Source organism: Coregonus lavaretus (assembly GCF_964263955.1).
Source record: "Coregonus lavaretus genome assembly, chromosome: 8".
Classification (NCBI taxonomy): domain Eukaryota; kingdom Metazoa; phylum Chordata; class Actinopteri; order Salmoniformes; family Salmonidae; genus Coregonus; species Coregonus lavaretus.
The window spans coordinates 20998706-21018730 of record NC_139995.1 but is presented as its reverse complement, the minus strand read 5'-3'; the positions used below and the strand labels follow the sequence as shown (position 1 = coordinate 21018730).

General features: G+C 43.9%; 1 pseudogene across 1 annotated transcript in view; it reads left to right on the top strand.

The window, feature by feature from the left end:
• The window catches only part of LOC311133964 (mitochondrial S-adenosylmethionine carrier protein-like), an 86058-nt pseudogene that overhangs the window by 16465 nt on the left and 49568 nt on the right, over positions 1 to 20025 (top strand). The window lies entirely within an intron of this gene.

Sequence of the window (20025 nt, the reverse complement as noted above, 5' to 3'; positions counted from 1 at the left end):
ATCTGAATAAAGGGAAAAAGGCCATTCTTGAAGATTGGGTGAGACAATCTTACTAATTTGCTTGAGAACCAGTTCGGATTTAAGTATAACTTTTGTATGACTGAAGCTTTTATTGATAGGTCTGATGCTTTAATATTTAATAATTTCTGTCCTCCGAATTCATATTCATTATATAAATAGGCCCTTTTAATTTTGTCTGGCTTGCCGTTCCAAATAAAATTGAATCTTTTTTTCTCATATTAATTTAAAAAACTGTTCGCTAGGCGTAGGCAAGACTATAAGCAAATAGGTGAACTGGGATAATACTAAAGAGTTAATCAGGGTGATTTTCCCACAAATTGACAGGTGTTTACATTTCCATGGTAGCAAGATCTTATCTATTCTTGTTAACTTTTTATTAAAATGTATTGAAGTGAGATCATTTATTTCCTTTGGGATATGTATTCCGAGTATATCCACATCACCATCAGACCATTTTATTGGTAAACTACATGGTAATGTAAAAATTGTATTTTTTAGTGATCCAATACGTAATATAGTACATTTGTTATAATTTGGTTGTAATCCAGAGAGGTTAGAAAATGTATCTAGATCCTCTATGAGGCTGTGGAGGGATTCTAGTTGTAGATTTGAAAGAAAACATGAATCATCAGCGTACAATGACACCTTTGTTTTTAAGCCCTGGATTTCTAATCCTCTGATATTATTATTGGATCTGATTTTAATAGCTAACATCTCGATGGCCACAATAAATACATATGCTGATAGTGGACAACCTTGTTTCACTCCTCTTGACAGTTTAAAACTTTCTGAGAAATAGCCATTATTTACTATTTTACACCTAGGGTTACTATACATGATTTTGACCCATTTTATAAGAGATTCCCCAAAATTGAAATGCTCCAGGCATTTATATATAAACCCCAGTCGTACTTTATCAAATGCCTTTTCGAAGTCTGCTATGAATAGCAGGCCTGGTTTCCCATATTTTCCATAGTGTTCTATTGTTTCCAATACTTGCCTTATATTATCTCCAATGTATCGTCCATGTAAAAAACCTGTCTGATTAGAATGAATAATATCCGACAATACCTTTTTAATTCTATGCGCTATACATTTTGCTAGAATTTTTGCATCACAACACTGAAGTGTAAGGGGCCTCCAATTTTTTTAATGGACTGGATCTTTATATTTTCCACTTGTATCCTGTTTCAGTAATAATGAGATCAGACCTTCTTGAGTGTCAGATAATCTACCATTTACATAGGAGTGGTTAAAACATGCTAATAACGGTCCTCTTAGTATATCCACGGTTTTTGGTTTGGTTATGTTTTAATAGTCACAGTGGAAACAACATCCCCTGTACACTTCCTGATGAACTCAGTGACCTTGTCCGTGTATACGTCAATGTTATTCTCAGAGGCAACCCGGAACATATCACATTCCGCGTGATCAAAACAATCTTGAAGCATGGATTCCGATTGGTCAGACCATCGTTGAATAGACCTTAGCACGGGTACTTTCTGTTTGAGTTTCTGCCTATAGGAAGGGAGGAGCAGAATGGAGTCGTGATCTGATTTGCCAAAGGGAGGGCGGGGGAGGGCCTTGAAGCCATCCCGGAAGGGAGAGTAACAATGGTGGAGAGTTTTTGAAGCGCTAGTACTACAGGCAATATGTTGATAGAACTTTGGTAGCGTTTTCCTCAAATTTGCTTTGTTAAAATCCCCAGCTACAATAAATGCAGCCTCAGGATATGTGGTTTCTAGTTTGCACAAAGTCCAGTGTAGTTCCTTGAGGGCCGTCGTGGTTTTGGCTTGAAGGGGGATATACACGGCTGTGACTATAACCGAAGAGAATTATCTTGGGAGGTTATATGGTCGGCATTTGATTGTGAGGTATTCTAGGTCGGGTGAACAAAAGGACTTGAGTTCCTGTATGTTATCACAATCACACCATGTGTAGTTAATCATGAAATATGCACCACCACCTTTCTTCTTCCCGGAGAGTTCTTTATTCCTGTCTGCGAGATGTACTGAGAACTCAGCTGGCTGTATGGACGGGGACAGTATATCCGGAGAGAGCCATGATTCCGTGAAACAGAGTATGTTACAATCCCTGATGTCTCTCTGGAAGAAGATCCTCGCCCTGAGCTCGTCTACTTTATTGTCCTGGGACTGAACATTAGCGAGTAATATACTCGGAAGTGGTGGATGGTGTGCATGCCTCCTCTTCTCCACCGGCGGCGTCTTAGCCTCTGGGATAAATTCAATTGCCTTGGGGATGTCGTGGAAATTCTACACCATGTCGTGGAAATTACCACTAGGGACACTCAAAGTCAATCTTAAATGAATCATCCTTTATTGTTAGCGCGCTGGAGAGGTTCCAACAAACTTTATGCACCATAGCGAACGTCTGTCAGAAGCTCTGCTGGGGCAGTCCCAGCAGTTGACTTATATACAGTTATACACAGACAAGTTATATTTGCATGAAACTGAGATATCTTTCGTTCTCAAAACAAGGGCATACTGCCAAATTGCAGATACTGATAAGTGAGGATTTGTCCAATCAGTCACTTGCATGAACACAGAAATTGGTTATTTGAACAGCACGAGTAGAACATAGAAATGTATAGAATAGAAAAGCACCAACATTAACATTTCCATCACAGGGGCTGCTCTGATACCCAAAAGTTATTTCCGGCTGTATGTAATAACAAAAAAACTTTCTGGGCTACTAATGTAAGAAATAACACACATAAAAACTAAATACTGTAAAGTTGCTTAGGAACTAGAGACAGAGCTGCCATGTCTGTCGGTGCCATCTTCCAATCTTCCAACGAGCTCTGGTCCAGGGCGTACAGACTGACTCTACTTAGATTTCATCAAGAAAGCTTTATGCTACAATTTACCATAGTCACTACCAATACCATTACTATTGCAGTAACTACTACTACTACTACTACTACTACTACTACTACTACTACTACTACTGCCATCACTACCACTACCATTACAACTTCTTTAATTACCATGAAAAACACTTACAGTGGAGCAAACGCACCACATTTTCTTCATAAAATTTCATTTTCTAGTTTATTAAAACATTCAAGTAAAATTATATTCCATTTGTGGATGTATTCCTTCTGATTCCATGAGAGAACATTTTGAAAACAGTAATCCATGCCTTTATATATCTATTTGTCACGACTTCCGCCGAGGCTGCCTCCCCTCCTTGTTCGGGCAGGTTTCGGCGTTCGCCGTCCTAGCACTCCATTTGTCTTGTCTTCAATCACACACCCGAGTTTTCCCGTGTGCCTTGTATTTTCCAGTGCGCCTGTTTTGTGCCCTGGAGTGTGTTTGACGCATTTCTGCGTAAACCTGTATTTTGCGGATTAAAGCCTGTTATTCTGTCATTTACCCTCCTGCGCCTGACTCCTACAACACCACCTCATCACAGAATCACCCACCCGCTATGGAGTCAGCGGGAGAGACGCGCATGCCTGGAGTCGTGGAACGGGTCCAGGAGCATTCAACTATGCTAGCCAGCTTGGGTGAAGCGATGGATCGGGTTCTTCGGGTCGTCCAACGCCTGGAGAGGAGAGAGCCCGTTCCGTCGAGACCAGCTGGCCAACCGGATCCCGCCACCTACATCCCAGCACCCGGAGGGATCCAGATATCCCGACCACGGGAGTTCGACGGGACAGCGGCGCTGTGCCAAGGATTCCTTCTCCAACTGGAGCTCTACTTCTCCAGTATCCGGCCATTCCCATCGGAGCGGGAGAGGGTGTCCGCCCTCGTCTCCTGCCTCTCGGGGAAAGCCCTGGAGTGGGTCAACGCAGTGTGGAACGAAGGAGGAGCCGCGTTGAAAAACTATGGGCAGTTCGCTCGCCTCTTCCGGGCGGTCTTCGATCACCCGCCCGAGGGTCGAGAGGCGGGCGAGCGGCTGGTCCACCTGAGGCAGGGGACGAGGGCTGCGCAGGACTTTGCATTGGAGTTTCGAACTCTGGCAGCTGGGTCCGGGTGGAATGAGTGGGCCCTGATCGACCATTTAAGGTGCCATCTGCGAGAGGACGTCCTACGGGAGCTAGCCTGCTGTGACACCATGTTGTCCTTCTCGCAACTGGTGGACATGGCCATTCGTTTGGACAACCTGCTGGCAACCAGAGGACATCCTGGAGGTCTGCCCGTTTCCATCCCGGCCGGCTCGGATCCAGAACCGATGGAGATGGGTGGAACCGCTAGTCGAGAGAGCGGAGGACGACAGCGCCTTGTGCCACACCGGTGGTGCGAAGGGCCATTTCACCACACGTTTTCGTCAACGCTCTTCTAGGTTTGGAGGCGGCAGGCAGGGCACTCTTGCATCACCCCAGGTATCGAACACCCACACTCATTCAGAGCCATCTGCTGCGCACTGTAAAATACACATCTCCTTTCCTGAGCACATGATAGTTCCCCAGTGTAAGGCGCTAGTCGATTCAGGCGCAGCTGGGAACTTTATGGACAGGGCATTCGCACACCGTATAGGCATTCCATTGATTCCCCTATCCATTCCACACCCCATCAGAGCACTTGATAGTTGACCATTAGGGTCCGGGTTGATTAAGGAAGTTACTGCACCAGTCACCATGATTACCCAGGAGACTCATTGTGAGCAGGTTACTTTTACCATTATTGAGTCTCCTGCTTTCCCTGTGGTATTAGGTATCCCTTGGCTGGCACTCCACAACCCCACCTTCTCATGGCCGCAGAGGGTTCTCACGGGGTGGTCGCGAGAGTGTCAGGGTAGGTGTCTAGGTGTTTCCGTTGGTGCAACCACGGTGGAAAGTCCAGACAGTACCTCCACCATGCGCATTCCCCCTGAATACCTCGATCTGGCGCAAGCGTTCTCTAAAACGCAGGCGACTAAGTTACCACCTCATCGGGCGGGGAATTGCACGATAAACCTCCGGGTAGACGCTGTACCTCTCAGGAGTCATATATACCACCTGTCACAGGCTGAAACGGTGGCTATGGAGACATATGTCACCGAGTCCCTGCGCCAGGGGTATATACGTCCCACCACTTCACCCGCCTCCTCGAGTTTCTTCTTTGTGAAGAAGGACGGGGGTCTGCGCCCGTGCATTGATTATCGACCACTGAACAGGGAGACGATAAGATTTAGTTATCCTCTCCCCCTCATTCCTTCAGTTATTGAATCAATGCATGGGGCGCGCTTCTTCACCAAATTAGATCTCAGGAGTGCGTACAACCTGGTACGTATCCGAGAAGGAGATGAGTGGAAGACAGCATTCAGCACAACCACGGGGCATTATGAATACCTGGTGATACCCTATGGTTTGATGAATGCTCCCTCAGTTTTCCAGTCCTTCGTGAACGAGGTGTTTCAGGACATGCTTGGTCGCGGTGTAGTGGTCTACATCGATGACTTCCTGGTGTATTCCGCTATGTGCGCTGAGCATGTGTCCCTGGTTCGCAAGGTGCTGGCCCGACTGTTGGAAAATGACCTTTATGCTAAGACAGAGAAGTGTATGTTTTTCCAGCAGTCCGTCTCCTTCCTTGGATACTGCATTTCCACCTCAGGTGTGGAGATGGAGGGAGATCGCATTTCAGCCGTGCGTAATTGGCCGGCTCCAACCACGGTTAAGGAGGTGCCGTGCTTCCTTGGCTTTGCCAACTACTATCGGAGGTTTATCCGGGGCTTTGGCAAGGTTGCAGCTCCCATTACCTCCCTGTTGATTTCAACCGTCGCTAACCGGCTCGGCTTGCTCCGCGTCCTCCTGGCCGTCCCCGAGGCCGGGGTCGGCGCGCTGCTGGAGCCGCGCGTCAATATGGGGGGTACTGTCACAACTTCCGCCGAGGCTGCCTCCCCTCCTTGTTCGGGCAGGTTTCGGCATTCGGCGTCACCGGCTTACTAGCTACTGCCGATCCATTTATCATCACTCCATTTGTCTTGTCTTCAATCACACACACCTGGTCCTTATTCCCTCAGTCATTGTATACGTGTTTCCTGTGCTTCCTTGTTTCTGTGGGTGATTGTTTATTGTGGAGGTTAGTGAAGCTCGGTGGAGCTTGTGTATTTTGTATCGACGGGAGTTTTCCCGTGTGCCTTGTATTTTCCAGTGCGCCTGTTTTGTGCCCTGGAGTGTGTTGACACGTTTCTGCGTAAACCTGTATTTTGCGGATTAAAGCCTGTTATTCTGTGATTTACCCTCCTGCGCCTGACTCCTTCAACACCACCTCATCACACTATTAGTAATGTTTCTCTCATCCCACCCCCAGTGAGTCAATATCATTGAAGTTAATTTACTGAGATGTGCTTTTCACCATTATTCCCATGCTGATCTTCCCGAGTGGTCTAAGGCACTGCATCGCAGTGCTAGCTGTGCCACTAGAGATCCTGGTTCGAATCCAGGCTCTGTCGTAGCCGGCCGCGACCGGGAGACCCATGGGGCGGCGCACAATTGGCCCAGCGTCGTCCAGGGTAGGGGAGGGAATGGCCGGTAGGGATGTAGCTCAGTTGGTAGAGCATGGCGTTTGCAACGCCAAGGTTGTGGGTTCGATTCCCACGGGGGGCCAGTATGAAAAATAAAAAAATAATGTATGCACTCACATGCACTCTAGATAAGAGCGTCTGCTAAATTGCTAAAAATGTAAAATGTAAATGATCTATCCTAGTCTTTGGTGAGAGGGTTACATGTGCTTGCTGAAAACCAGGCACAACTTTATAAACTGTTCATACTTATTCTCATTCGCCTTTCCGCTGAAACCTGTAGAAAACCGTAAAAGCTACCAACACCAAAACAACTTCCAGACTTACACTGGTACTTTTGCTTGAGTGTTATTTTTGTGATACTACTTATACTTTTCACACTATAACCATATTTGCTTAAATCCCAAACAAACAATGTATAGCCACAAAACATGCTTAAAATTATAATTTTGTTCTCTTGGACAGCTCTCCCAGTAAACACGCACACCTTTAGCCTATGTATCAAATTACGTAGGGAATATGTCGTTTGGAGTGCGTTTGCAAATTGTGAAGACGTCGCCTAGACATCAGAATAGAATGTTGATGTCTGGCCGACCTATAAACGATGTACAACTGTAGAATTTAGAATGTAGGCATTCTAAATACATCTGAAAGACATCATGCCAATGAGCAAACAATGTTTAACCTGCATCTTCCCGATACATCCTGTATACATCGTGCCTACATTGGGCAGACGTATGTGTGCTATCTGGCCAATCTCCAGGCCCATCCCTCAGCTTTTTGCCAAAATGGAGGTGGGGAACTGCTTTGCTATTGTTTCAACTGTGAATTGCCAATTTAAAGCTACAAAACACCAAACCAACATTGACATGTACAGACTTACTAAACTTAGATTGCTCATCAAAAGATTGTTACTATTTGTGCTTTTTGAACTGTAAGAATTTTACATTTGCATAAAAGCTCCATAGGCTTCAATAGCTACTAGCCAAGCTCTGGACCAGAGCGGGACCAGGGCTATTGCATTGTAGAGCTAGACCCAACTACAACATTTTCCGTCTAGATAGAACTGCCAAAGGGGGCGGAGTTGCAATCTACTGTAGAGAGCCTGCAGAGCTCTATCAAACTATCCAGGTCTGTGCCCTAACAGTTTGAGCTTCTACTTCTAAAAATCCAGCTTTCCAGAAATAAATCTCTCACTGTTTCCACTTGCTACAGACCCCCCTCAGCCCCCAGCTGTGCCCTGGACACCATATGTGAATTGATTGCCCCCATCTATCCTCAGAGTTCGTACTTCTTGGTGACCTAAACTCGGATATGCTTAACACCCCGGCTGTCCTACAATCTAAACTAGATGCCCTCAATCTCACACAAATTATCAAGGAACCTACCAGGTACAACTCTAAATCCGTAAACATGGGCACCCTCATAGATATCATCCGGACTAATTTACCCTCTAAATACACCTCCGCTGTCTTCAACCAGGATCTCAGCGATCACTGTCTCATTGCCTGCGTCCGTAATGTGTCCGTGGTCAAACGATCACCCATCATCACTGTCAAACGCTCCCTAAAAGACTTTAGCGAGCAGGCCTTTCTAATTGACCTGACCTGTCAATCTCCCTCGGCCTGGGGCTCCATGCAAGATCTCACCTCGTGGAGTTGCAATGATCATGAGAACGGTGAGGAATCAGCCCAGAACTACACGGGAGGATCTTGTCAATGATCTCAAGGCAGCTGGGACCATAGTCACCAAGAAAACAATTGGTAACTCAACTCGCCGTGTTTGGAGGAGGAGGAATGCTGCCTATGACCCCAAGAACCCCATCCCCACCGTCAAACATGGAGGTGGAAACATTATGCTTTGGGGGTGTTTTTCTGCTAAGGGGACAGGACAACTTCACCACATCAAAGGGACGATGGACGGGGCCATGTACCGTCAAATCTTGGGTGAGAACCTCCTTCCCTCAGCCAAGGCATTGAAAATGGGTCGTGGATGGGTATTCCAGCATGACAATGACCCAAACACACGGCCAAGGCAACAAAGGAGTGGCTCAAGAAGAAGCACATTAAGGTCCTGGAGTGGCCTAGCCAGTCTCCCGACCTTAATCCCATAGAAAATCTGTGGAGGGAGCTGAAGGTTCAAGTTGCCAAACGTCAGCCTCGAAACCTTAATGACTTGGAGAAGATCTGCAAAGAGGAGTGGGACAAAATCCCTCCTGAGATGTGTGCAAACCTGGTGGCCAACTACAAGAAACGTCTGACCTCTGTGATTGCCAACAAGGGTTTTGCCACCAAGTACCAAGTCATGTTTTGCAGATGGGTCAAATACTTATTTCCCTCATTAAAATGCAAATCAATTTATAACATTTTTGACATGCGTTTATCTGGATTTTTTTGTTGTTATTCTGTCTCTCACTGTTCAAATAAACCTACCATTAAAATTATAGACTGATCATTTCTTTGTCAGTGGGCAAACATACAAAATCAGCAGGGGATCAAATACTATTTTCCCTCACTGTAGATTTTCTATTGTGTTATTGACTGTACGTTTTGTTTATTCCACATGTAACTCTGTTTTGTTGTTGTTTTTATCACACTGCTTTGCTTTCTCTTGGCCAGGTCGCAGTTGTAAATGAGAACTTGTTGTCAACTGGCTTACCTGGTTAAATAAAGGTTAAAAACATTTTAAAAAATAGACCAGAGCTAGGGCAGACCAGAACAAGCTACAGTGCCTTCAGAAAGTATTCACACCCCTTGACTTTTTCAACATTGTGTTGAATTACAGCCTGAATTGTTAATTTAGATTTTTTTGTCACTGGCCTACACACAATACTCCATAATGTCAAAGTGGAATTATGTTTTTTTGAAATTCTTACAAATTAATTACAAATGAAAAGCTGAAATGTCTTGAGTCAATAAGTATTCAACTCCTTTGTTATGGCAAGCCTAAATAAGTTCAGTAGTAAAAATGTGTTTAAAAAGTCACATTATAAGTTGCATTGATTCACTCTGTGTGCAATAATAGTGTTTAACATGATTTTTGAATTAATGCCACTTCTCTGTACCCCACACATACAATTATCTGCAAGGTCCCTCAGTCGAGCAGTGATTTTCATACACAGATTCAACCTCAAATACCAGGGAGGATTTCCAATGCCTCTCAAAGAAGGGCACCTGTTGGTAGATGGGTACAAAAAAAAGCAGCCATTGAATATCCCTTCGAGCATGGTGAAATTATTAAATACACGCAGTCACTACAAAGATACGGGCGTCCTTCCTAAATCAGTTGCCGGAGAGGTAGGACACAGCTCAAGGATTTCACCATGAGGCCAATGGTGACTTTAAAACAGTTACAGAGTTTAACGGCTGTGATAGAAAAAACTGAGGATGGATCAACAACATTGTATTTACTTCACAATACTAACCTCTGACAGAGTGAAAAGAAGGAAGCCAGTCCAGAATAAAAAATATTCCAAAACATGCATCCTGTTTGTAACAAGGCACTAAAGTAATACTGCAAAAAATGTGGCAAAGCAATTAACTTTTTGTCCTAAATACAAAGTGCTTCGTTTGGGGCAAATCCAATGCAACACACTACTGAGTACCACTCTCCATAATTTCAAGCATAGTGGTGGATGCATCATATTATGGATATGCTTGTAATCGTTAAGGACTGGGGAGTTTTTCAGGATAAAAACTAAATGGAATGGAGCTAAGCTCAGGCAAAATCCTAGAGGAAAACCTATTTCAGTCTGCTTTCCACCAGACATTGGGAGATGAATTTACCTTTCAGCAGGACAATAACCTAAGACACAAGGCCAAATCTACACTGGAGTTGCTTACCAAGAAGATAGTGAATGTTCCTGAGTGGGCGAGTTACAGATTTGATTTAAAACTGCTTGAAAATCTATGGCAAGACCTGAAAATGGTTGTCTAGCAATGATCAAGAACCAATTTGACAGAGCTTGAAGAATTTTGAAAAGAATAATGGGCAAATGTTGCACAATCCAGGTGTGGAAAGCTCTTAAAGACTTAAACTGAAAGACTCACAGCTGTAATTGCTGCCAAAGGTGCTTCTACAAAGTACTGACTCAGGGTGTGAATACTTATGTAAATTTGATATTTCTGTATTATAATTGTCAAAAATGTTGCTAAAATGTCTAAAAATATGTTTTCACTTTGCATTATGTGGTATTGTGTGTAGATGGGTGAGATTTGTAAAAATATGTAATCTATTTAGAATTCGGGCTGTAACCCAACAAAATGTGGAATAAGTCAAGGAGTATGAATACTTTCTGAAGGCACTGTAGCTACTAGCTATGCCTTGGACCAGAGCTAGCTAGTGCGGACCAGAGCTAGATCAGAGCTAGTGCGGACCAGAGCTAGCTAGCTACTAGCTACACCCTGGACCAGAGCTCTGGTCTTGCTCTGGTCCAGGGCGTAGCTAGTAGCTAGCTGTTCACTAGCTTTGATCTGTCTCTGGTCCAGGGCGTAGCTAGTAAGCTCTGGTCCAGCTCTAGTCCAGGGCGTAACTAGTAGCTAGCTAGCTCTGGTTCAGCTCTGGTCCAGGGTGTAGCTAGTAGCTAGCTAGCTCTGGTCCGCACTAACTAGCTCTGATCCAGTGTGTATCTACCTTGTCCCTGTCCCAATCCCTGTCCCTATCCTATGGTCCCTGTGCAGAATTGTTTAATGATTACAGTAGACCAGAGTTGAAAAGGTGAAGTTGACACAGTATGTGTGTGTGTGTTTACGATTCGTCTCGTCATTGACAGAAATAGGTAGCTCAGTTTGGACCGATATCAAACAGGCTCACCAAAACATAGGATAAAAATTGTAAAAAAGAATCCCAGAATAAGGAGGGGAATTATCTATCTGTGTTATTTGTTGATTGATGTTTATCAATGGATCTTATGTTACGTGTAGCAGTGTTGCTTCCGTCCCTCTCCTTGCTCCAACCTGGGCTTGAGCCAGGGACCCTCTGAACACATTGTCAGCTGTCACCCACGAAGCATTGTTACCTATTGCTCCACAAAAAGTGCGGTCCTTGCAGAGCAAGGGAAACGACTACTTCAAGGTCCAGCATTGATCCTTTTTAAATTATAACCGTTTTAAATTAGCATAAAAGCTACATAGGCTTGAATGGGAAGTATTTTGATTCATGATTGCTCTTGAACCATTAAAGCTACCAACACCAAAACAACTTTAAAACATGTAGACTGGTACTGGTACTTTTGCTTGAAAAAAACTTTTGGATACTACTTATAGTTTTCACACTAAAACCATATTTTCATAATCCCAATGCATTTCAGGGGCCATAGACTTGAATGGGAACAATTCCGGTCGCTACTAGTCTTAAATGGGCATTCTGCAGATGCTACATCCATTTTTGGACTTATGAACTAATGATATATAACCATTGGGTCTAGAAGAATATAACGTATAAATGCCCCATAAGCATAGTTCAACTGTTGTAGCCCATCAGAACCCAAAATATAAGCTTATTTTACTCTAATGTTTGTAAACATTGTAAATGTAAACAAACACTGTGCAGCCTCAAAACATGGTTAAAACTATCATTTTGTAATCTTGGATGGTCAGTCCTTGAATCCACAGCTCTGTCCCAGTAAACACGCACAGCTTTGGCTGACTTATCACATGTAGTTTAGAGAGTGTTTGCACATTGTGAAGATGTCGCCAAGACATCAGAATAGAATGTTGATGTCTGGCCGACCTATAAACAATGTACAACTGTAGAATTTAGAATGAAGGCATTCTAAATACATCTTCAAGACGTCTAGCCAATGAGCAAACAATGTCTAAACTGCATCTTCTCGATGTATCATGTACACATCGTGCCTACATTGGGCAGACGTATGTGTGCTATCTGGCCAATCTCCAGGCCCATCCCTCAGCTACAAAACACCAAACCAACGTTGATATTTACAGACCGACTAAACTTGCATTGCTCATCAAAAGATTGTTACTATTTGTGCTTTCTGAACTATAACCATTTTAAATGTGCATAAATGCGCCATAGGCTTCAATAGGAAATAGCTACTATCTAGTTAGCTAGCTACTAGTAAACCCTGGACCAGAGCTGGACCATAGCTAGTGCAGACTACAACTAGCTAGCGACTAGCTATGCCCTGGAACAGAGCTAGTTAGTGCAGACCAGAGCTAGACCAGAGCTAGGGCAGACCAGAGCTAGCTAGCTACTAGCTACACCATGGACCTGAGCGCTGGTCTTGCTCTGGTCCAGGGCGTAGCTATTAGCTAGCTCACTCTGGCCTAGCTGTGATCTAGCTCTGGTCCAGTTCTGGTCCAGGGCATAGCTAGTAAGCTCTGGTCTTGCTCTGGTCCAGGGCGTAGCTAGTAACGAGCTAGCTCTGATCCGCACAAGCTCTGGTTCAGCTCTGGTCCAGGGCGTAGCTAGTAGCGAGCTAGTTCTGGTCCGCACTAGCTCTGGTCTAGCTCTGGTCCGCACTTACTAGCTCTGATCAAGGGTGTAGCTACCTCGTCCCTGTCCCTGTCCTATGGTCCCTGTGCAGGATTGTTTAATGATTACAGAAGACCTGCCAGTGCCAGAGTGGAAAAGGTGAATTTGACACAGTGTGTGTTTATGGTTCGTCTCATCATTGACAGAACTAGGTAGCTCAGTTTGAACCGTTATCAAACAGGCTCACCCAAACATAGGGTCTACCAAAAAAAAAAAAGATTCCCGGAATCAGGAGGGAATTATCTACAGTTGAAGTCGGAAGTTTACGTACACTTAGGTTGAAGTCATTAAAACTCGTTTTTCAACCACTCCACACATTTCTTGTTAACAAACTATGGTTTTGGCAAGTCAGTTAGGACATCTACTTTGTGCATGACACAAGTAATTTTTCCAACAATTGTTTACAGACAGATTATTTCACTTATAATTCACTGTATCACAATTCCAGTGGGTCAGAAGTTTACATACACTAAGTTGACTGTGCCTTTAAACAGCTTGGAAAATTCCAGAAAATGATGTCATGGCTTTAGAAGCTTCTGATAGGCTAATTGACATAATTTGAGTAAATTGGAGGTGTACCTGTGGATGTATTTCAAGGCCTACCTTCAAACTCAGTGCCTCTTTGCTTGACATCATGGGAAAATCACAAGAAATCAGCCAAGACCTCAGAAAAAAATGTGTAGACCTCCACAAGTCTGGTTCATCCTTGGGAGCAATTTCCAAACTCCTGAAGGTACCACGTTCATATGTACAAACAATAGTACGCAAGTATAAACACCATGGGACCACACAGCCGTCATACCACTCAGTAAGGAGACGCGTTCTGTCGCCTAGAGATGAACGTACTTTGGTGCGAAAAGTGCAAATCAATTCCAGAACAACAGCAAAGGACCTTGTGAAGATGCTGGAGGAAACAGGTACAAAAGTATCTATATCAACAGTAAAACAAGTCCTATATCGACATAACCTGAAAGGCCGCTCAGCAAGGAAGAAGCCACTGCTCCAAAACCGCCATAAAAAAGCCAGACTATAATATAATAATATAATATGCCATTTAGCAGACGCTTTTATCCAAAGCGACTTACAGTCATGTGTGCATAAAAACATTTTTACTTATGGGTGGTCCCGGGGATCGAACCCACTACCCTGGCGTTACAAGCACCGTGCTCTACCAGCTGAGCTACAGAGGACCACTGCACTGCACTGCACATGGGGAAAAAGATCGTACTTTTTGGAGAAATGTCCTCCTGTCTGATGAAACAAAATATAACTGTTTGGCCATAATGACCATCGTTATGTTTGGAGGAAAAAGGGGGAGCTTGCAAGCCGAAGAACACCATCCCATCCGTGAAGCACGGGGGTGGCAGCATCATGCTGTGGGGGTGCTTTGCTGCAGGAGGGACTGGTGCACTTAGATAGCATCATGAGGAAGGAAAATTATGTAGATATATTGAAGCAACATCTCAAGACAACAGTCAGGAAGTTAAAGCTTGGTCGCAAATGGGTCTTCCAAATGGACAATGACCCCAAGCATACTTCCAAAGTTGTGGCAAAATGGCTTAAGGACAACAAAGTCAAGGTATTGGAGTGGCCATCACAAAGCCCTGACCTCAATCATATAGAAAATGTGTGGGGAGAACTGAAAAAGCGTGTGCGAGCAAGGAGGCCTACAAACCTGACTCAGTTACACCAGCTCTGTCAGGAGGAATGGGCCAAAATTCACCCAACTTATTGTGGGAAGCTTGTGGAAGGCTACCCGAAACGTTTGACCCAAGTTAAACATTTTAAAGGCAATGCTCCCAAATACTAATTGAGTGTATGTAAACTTCTGACCCACTGGGAATGTGATGAAAGAAATAAAAGCTGAAATAAATAATTCTTTCTACTATTATTCTAACATTTCACATTCTTAAAATAAAGTGGTGATCCTAACTGACCTAAGACAGGGAATTGTTACTAGGATTAAATGTCAGGAATTGTGAAAAACTGAGTTTAAATGTATTTGGCTAAGGTGTATGTAAACTTCCGACTTCAATTGTATGTACAATGATTTGGCTTGTTTTCAGCTAACGTTAGTTGATTGCAACCACTGCTTGCACACTTTCGTGGCAAAACCATGGTAAGAAGATTCTTTAAGAAATAAATCCATATACTTCTGACTGAGGCTGTGCGTGAGTGTGTGAGTGTGTGTGTGAGTGAGAGTGTGTGTGAGAGTGTGATGCACTGACTGTTGTGGTGTGACATCTTGCAGAAAGGACCCGCCATGGTAATGCTGTCTGACCCTTGACTAACCCTTACCCCTGGCCCGTACTGACCTTCCTACCTGAGAGGTCAGCTGCTGGCCCTACGATGACCAATGGCCCTCCCATTCCACTCTGTCTCCCAATATACAATACCAGTCAAAAGTTTGGACACACCTACTCATTCAAGGGTTTCTCTTTATTTGTACTATTATCTACATTGTAGAATAATAGTGAAGACATCAAACTATGAAATAACACATATGGAATCATGTAGTAACCAAAAAAGTGTTAAAAAAATCAAAATATATTTGAGATTTGAGATTCTTCAAATAGCCACCCTTTGCCTTGATGACAGCTTTGTACACTCTTGGCATTCTCTCAACCAGCTTCATGAGGAATGCTTTTCCATCAGTCTTGAAAGAGTTCCCACATGTGCTGAGCACTTGTTGGCTGCTTTTGCTTCACTCTGCGGTCCAACTCATCCCAAACCTTCTTAATTGGGTTGAGGTTGGGTGATTGTGGAGGCCAGGTTATCTGATGCAGCACTCCATCACTCTCCTTCTTGGTCAAATAGCCCTTATACAGCCTGGAGGTGTGTTGGGTCATTGTCCTGTTGAAAAACAAATGATAGTCCCACTAAGCGCAAACCAGATGGGATGGCGTATTGCTGCAGAATGCTGTGGTAGCCATGCTGGTTAAGTGTGCCTTGAATTCTAAATAAATCACAGACAGTGTCACCACCAAAGCACCCCCACACCATCACACCTCCTCCTCCATGCTTCACGGTGGGAACCACACATGCGGAGATCATCTGTTCACCTACTCTGCGTCTCACAAAGACACATCGGTTGGAACCCAAAATCTCAAATTTTGACTCATCAGACCAGTCAGATTTCCACCGGTCTAATGTCCATTACTCGTGTTTCTTGGCCCAAGCAAGTTTCTTATTGGTGTCCGTTAGTAGTGGTTTCTTTGCAGCAAATCGACCATGAAGGCCTGATTCACGCAGTCTCCTCTGAACAGTTGATGTTGAGATGTGTATGTTACTTGAACTCTGTAAAGCATTTATTTGGGCTTCAATCTGTGGTGCAGTTAACTCTAATGAATGTATCCTCTGCAGCAGAGGTAACTCTGGGTCTTCCTTTCCTGTGGCGGTCCTCATGAGAGCCAGTTTCATCATAGTGTTTGATGGTTTTTGCGACTGCACTTGAAGAAACTTTCAAAGGTCTTGAAATGTCATGTCTTAAAGTAATGATGGACTGTCTTTGCTTATTTGAGCTGTTCTTGCCATAATATGGACTTGGTCTTTTACCAAATAGGGCTATCTTCTGTATACCACCCCTACCTTGTCACAACACAACTGATTGGCTCAAACGCATTAAGAAGGAAAGAAATTCCACAAATTAACTTTTAACAAGGCACACCTGTTAATTGAAATGCATTCCAGGTGACTACCTCATGAAGTTGGTTGAGAGAATGCCAAGAGTGTGCAAATCTTTCATCAAGACAAAGGATGGCTACTTTGAAGAATCTCAAATATAACATGTATTTTTACTACATGATTCCATATGTGTTATTTCATAGTTTTGATGTCTTCACTATTATTCTACAATGTAGAAAATAGTAAAAATTAAGAAAAATCCTTGAATGAGTAGGTGTGTCCATACTTTTGACTGGTACTGTATGTGTCACCTTATTGGTCATACAGTGAGATACAATGAGTTCTTTATTCTAATGAGGTGTTGATGTTGTGTTGACACACATTGACTCATTGTGAGATAAAGTACACTGAGTTCTCCATGGCGTTTAGGGTTTAGCTGTTGTTTTGACAGTGACTGTATCATGAGCTGCTGACCTGTCTTGAAACCAGCTCTGTACTGAACTGAAGGCATTAGTTAGCTTAGGCTTTAATAGCACGTCAAAGTCCATTACCTAATTAATACTATACATTCATGATTATTTTGCTATTTTGTTTATTTCAGTTGTTTGTTTTGACAGTGACTGCATCATGAGCTGCTGACCTGTCTTGAAACCAGCTCTGTACACAGCTGAAGGCGTTAGTTAGCTTAGGCTTTAATAGCACATCAAAGTCCATTTCCTAATTAATACTTTACATTCATTATCTTTTGCCATTTTACTTATTTAAAGGCCCTGTGCAGTCAAAAACTAGATTTTCCTGTTTGATATACACTGCTCAAAAAAATAAAGGGAACACTTAAACAACACAATGTAACTCCAAGTCAATCACACTTCTGTGAAATCAAACTGTCCACTTAGGAAGCAACACTGATTGACAATAAAAAAATTAGCAAGACACCCCCAATAAAGAAGTGGTTCTGCAGGTGGTGACCACAGACCACTTCTCAGTTCCTATGCTTCCTGGCTGATGTTTTGGTCACTTTTGAATGCTGGCGGTGCTTTAACTCTAGTGGTAGCATGAGACGGAGTCTACCATCCAGGATGGCACATCAATGCGAGCTGTGGCAAGAAGGTTTGCTGTGTCTGTCAGCGTAGTGTCCAGAGCATGGAGGTGCTACCAGGAGACAGGCCAGTACATCAGGAGACGTGGAGGAGGCTGTAGGAGGGCAACAACCCAGCAGCAGGACTGCTACCTCCGCCTTTATGCAAGGAGCAGCAGGAGGAGCACTGCCAGAGCCCTGCAAAATGACCTCCAGCAGGCCACAAATGTGCATGTGTCTGCTCAAACGGTCAGAAATAGACTCCATGAGGGTGGTATGAGGGCCCGACGTCCACAGGTGGGGGTTGTGCTTACAGCCCAACACCGTGCAGGACGTTTGGCATTTGCCAGAGAACACCAAGATTGGCAAATTCGCCACTGGCGCCCTGTGCTCTTCACAGATGAAAGCAGTCTGGAGACGCCGTGGAGAACGTTCTGCTGCCTGCAACATCCTCCAGCATGACCGGTTTGGCGGTGGGTCAGTCATGGTGTGGGGTGGCATTTCTTTGGGGGGCCGCACAACCCTCCATGTGATCGCCAGAGGTAGCCTGACTGCCATTAGGTACCGAGATGAGATCCTCAGACCCCTTGTGAGACCATATGCTGGTGCGGTTGGCCCTGGGTTCCTCCTAATGCAAGACAATGCTAGACCTCATGTGGCTGGAGTGTGTCAAAAGTTCCTGCAAGAGTAAGGCATTGATGCTATGGACTGGCCCGCCCGTTCCCCAGACCTGAATCCAATTGAGCACATCTGGGACATCATGTCTCGCTCCATCCACCAACGCCACGTTGCACCACAGACTGTCCAGGAGTTGGCGGATGCTTTATTCCAGGTCTGGGAGGAGATCCCTCAGGAGACCATCCGCCACCTCATCAGGAGCATGCCCAGGCGTTGTAAGGAGGTCATACAGGGACGTGGAGGCCACACACACTACTGAGCCTCATTTTGACTTGTTTTAAGGACATTACATCAAAGTTGGATCAGCCTGTAGTGTGGTTTTCCACTTTAATTTTGAGGGTGACTCCAAATCCAGACCTCCATGGTTTGATACATTTGATTTCCATTGATAATGTTTGTGTGATTTTGTTGTCAGCACATTCAACTATGTAAAGAAAAAAGTATTTAATAAGATTATTTCATTCATTCAGATCTAGGATGTGTTGTTTAAGTGTTCCCTTTATTTTTTTGAGCAGTGTATATTTCCACATTATGAGGTTGGAATAATACTGTGAAATTGTGAAAATTATGATAATGCCCTTTTAGTGTAAGAGCTGTTTGAAATTTTGGTGGGATGGAGTTTTGGCCTCCCCAGGGGGTAAATTAGGTCCATTAAGGTAGGCTACTTAATTGTTACCCAGAAATTATTTTTTATTGAGATAGAAACATCTGCATTGGACCTTTAAGTTTTTTGTTTCTGTGGTTTAATATACAGTGGGGGAAAAAAGTATTTAGTCAGCCACCAATTGTGCAAGTTCTCCCACTTAAAAAGATGAGAGGCCTATAATTTTCATCATAGGTACACGTCAACTATGACAGAGAAAATGAGAAGAAAAAATCCAGAAAATCACATTGTAGGATTTTTAATGAATTTATTTGCAAATTATGGTGGAAAATAAGTATTTGGTCAATAACAAAAGTTTCTCAATACTTTGTTATATACCCTTTGTTGGCAATGACACAGGTCAAACGTTTTCTGTAAGTCTTCACAAGGTTTTCACACACTGTTGCTGGTATTTTAGCTCATTCCTCTATGCAGATCTCCTCTAGAGCAGTGATGTTTTGGGTCTGTCGCTGGGCAACACGGACTTTCAACTCCCTCCAAAGATTTTCTATGGGGTTGAGATCTGGAGACTGGCTAGGCCACTCCAGGACCTTGAAATGCTTCTTATGAAGCCAATCCTTCGTTGCCCAGGTGGTGTGTTTGGGATCATTGTCATGCTGAAAGACCCAGCCACGTTTCATCTTCAATGCCCTTGCTGATGGAAGGAGGTTTTCACTCAAAATCTCATGATACATGGCCCCATTCATTCTTTCCTTTACACGGATCAGTCGTCCTGGTCCCTTTGCAGAAAAACAGCCCCAAAGCATGATGTTTCCATCCCCATGCTTCACATAAGGTATGGTGTTATTTGGATGCAACTCAGCATTCTTTGTCCTCCAAACACGACGAGTTGAGTTTTTACCAAAAAGTTTTATTTTGGTTTCATCTGACCATATGACATTCTCCCAATCCTCTTCTGGATCATCCAAATGCACTCTAGCAAACTTCAGACGGGCCTGGACATGTACTGGCTTAAGCAGGGGGACACGTCTGGCACTGCAGGATTTGAGTCCCTGGC